Source organism: Pinus tabuliformis, chromosome 9, assembly GCF_031772625.1.
Source record: "Pinus tabuliformis cultivar Carrire ecotype Pingquan chromosome 9, CPIR1, whole genome shotgun sequence".
Lineage (NCBI taxonomy): Eukaryota > Viridiplantae > Streptophyta > Pinopsida > Pinales > Pinaceae > Pinus > Pinus tabuliformis.
Genome location: NC_142307.1, coordinates 1,931,443,199 through 1,931,446,327, shown reverse-complemented (window position 1 = coordinate 1,931,446,327; position 3,129 = coordinate 1,931,443,199). Strand labels below are relative to the sequence as shown.

Sequence of the window (3,129 nt, the reverse complement as noted above, 5' to 3'; positions counted from 1 at the left end):
AATATATAATAAAAAACTGAAATATTTAGGAAGATGATATCACAGGTTCGAATGACCGTGCTTTCTCAGAATTAAATAGATGTGATATTTAATCATATTTTCTTTTTAATTTTTAATTGCGGTGCTTTTCTATTTTGAAATCCTGAGAAAATAAAAGTAATTAAGGATTATAAGTACTTCAGATTTTACCTATATTTTAATTGAATTTAATATTTAATTATTTATTATATTAAAATAAAATAAAAATTTATTTACTTACGGTATTTATTCCACATTTATTATATATTTATAAAATATATATTGTTTTATAAAAAGTGTATATATATTTCAATTTAATGGTTATTCAAAATTAAAATAAATTTACTTATAATTAAATAAACTAAAATAATATTAAAAAAAAAAAGAGGGGAAAGGAGATATGGGAGCACTCATAGGGATTACTTGTAGCAAGAGAAAAAATTGATTTGGAATATTCGTTAGGTATACTAGGTATTATGAAGAAGTTTGATATATTTATTGAAATTAATTTTATAGCCCAATTTCACTAATTTTAATGAATGTTTATATTGATAAGATATTTATATTAAAATTTAAACACTTTAATTTTAGATTATAATGATTAAGTAAGAAAGCAATTGTTTTGTTATTTGTATATTTGACCCAAAAAAAATTACATAACATTAAAAAATAGAATACTTTAAATTATAGGTTATAATGAGTTGTCATTAACTAATTATGATGTAAGGCATTTTCTTCTATGAAGAACTCCCCCAGCTGCCACTCTGCACTTCTTTGCACTGTCACATCTAAGATCTAATGTTAGAGGATTAAAAATCTTTCCACCATTAAATTCCACTGCTTTTAACTTTCAACTAAATCTTAATTTGTGCCATGGTTACTTCTTAATCTTTATTATAACCTAGAACATATTCCACGTACCTTTGCAATTGCTGGAGTTACGGTGGTTTTCTCCCTTTGCTAATGGTTCAGGCCACTTCAAGAATTTTATATCCATCCCTCATTGAATGGTATTATTCCTTAAAAGCGTGGATTTACATTCGGGTGAGTATTGCAGTTCCAATTGTTTCAATATGCAAATGAGAAAAGAGAGCGTTTGAAGATATGGCCCAAACAAAGCAGACTGCCCGTGAGTCAACTGGTGGCAAGGTTCCTTACAAGCAACTGGCAATGAAGGCGACAAGGAAGCCTGCAACAACGACAAGTGGAGTGAAGAAGCCCCCACAGATTCAGGTCTGACACTGTTGTTGTCCAGGAAATTCGAAAGTACCAGAAGAGCACCGAGCTGTTGATCAGAAATATACCCTTCCAGAGTCTTGTAAGAGAGATCGCCCAGGATTTCAAGACAGATTTGAGGTTCCAGTCATCAGCAGTGTCAGCATTGCAAGAAGCGGTGGCGGCATATCTTGTTGGGTTGTTCGAGGACACCAATCTATGTACCATCCACGCGAAGAGGGTCAACATCATTCCCAAAGACATACAACTTGCTTGTTGCTTTCATGGAGAGAGGGCATTGTCAAATGAATAAAGTACTTCTGGGTATCAATAACAATGGTGTGTTTCACACCACCGTTTTCTGTTTCTTACGGTTTGTTCTCCCTCGTTGCAATTTTTGGAAAATTGTGTTTAAAATATTTGATTTCCTATTTCTTGTGAAGATGCAAAGAATAAACCGAGTTTGTGTTCTGTTTTTGGAAAACTAAAGAAGCTCTATAACTGAAGATAATATTAGGGCTAGGTTTCGATATCGGGACCTGTGGGCTCACCACATTTCTGTTGCGCCACTTTGATACATATATAATTAATTTTATTTTATTTTAGTTTGCTCGCATAAATTAAATGGAGGTCAACCACAAATTTTACTCTATGTTTTCTTGCTCATTCTGATAAATAGAAAATGTACATTTCATTGCTGCACATATGATAAATACAAAATGTGTTGCACAATAACTTCATTTATTTTACATTTAGTGAGAATAGTCTGAGATGTGCTTCTAATAACAGGTCATTTAAATAAATCATGAGATATTTGTGGGTGAAAGCAAAAACATAATTAATGTTGAGGCTTATTAGCAATGGTTTTAAAAAATTATAATATTCATGATGAGGTTATTGTGCTTTACACAATGTGGAAGGAGGCTTATTTGCAATGGTTTTAAAAAATTATAATATTCATGATGATGTTATTGTGCTTTACAGAGTGTGAAGGAACTTTGTATGTCTAATAATTGAAAAAGTGACTAACTATGGTTTTTAAATGATCTAAGAAATCAATTTTTAATAAGATTGGTCCAAAGATCTAAGAGTTTTTTTTCACAATTATATTTTTCAAGTTGGTTTTTTAATTACTTTATTAGGGATAGTTCAATTAGTTATTACCATGTTATGAACTTTTAATTAAATCATGAAATCAAAATTAAAACTTCTTTTAGATCAAATCATTTAAAAATTACTAATTTTTCAATTTAAAAAACCTAGTTTGAAATTACCATGTTATGAAGTGTTGACACCTAATTATAGGGATTGGATGAACAACTGTAAGTAATGTAAATAAATAATAGAGAAAATGGAGAGTCATCAGGAGATGAAACTCAACAGTCATTCCCTCTTGTATATAATAATGAACAGCCTAAATGAATAATACAATCTCATTTTTTAGGACTTACCTCCTGGTCTGACATTGTATCAGAGCCAGCTCTATTTTTGGCATTACAGTTTGCCCTTGTAACTCCCTCTTGCCTATGCTCTACCTATTTGACAGAATTGACACCTTTGTCATGCTCTTGAGGCCTGAACCCACCTTACCTACACTGTCATATGTGTTTTCTATTCCTTCCTGAACGACTCATCTCCCCACTCTCCCCACTCTCCCCATGGAATATCATCGAATAGCAAGCATTCGAAGCACCAACGCTCCTTTCTTGTAGCCTACTCTCATTGTGGCATTGAGCCATCATTTGAGCCAATTCAGGGCATCAAGCCTGCAGCTATAGGCCGTTTTTCACAAGCTTTGCAGCACTCATAGCAATCCACCATTGAAATCTAAGACCTGTCAAGCCCCTGCTGGTCGTGTGGAAACCGAGTATTGAATTCCATTTTTTTAAATGCAAT

General features: G+C 32.3%; 1 pseudogene; it reads left to right on the top strand.

Annotated features, from left to right (window-relative positions):
* Nucleotides 1-1,122: 1,122 nt before the first annotated feature.
* LOC149156680 (histone H3.2-like) lies at nucleotides 1,123-1,546 on the top strand (annotated as a pseudogene).
* The last annotated feature ends 1,583 nt before the right edge of the window (nucleotides 1,547-3,129 follow it).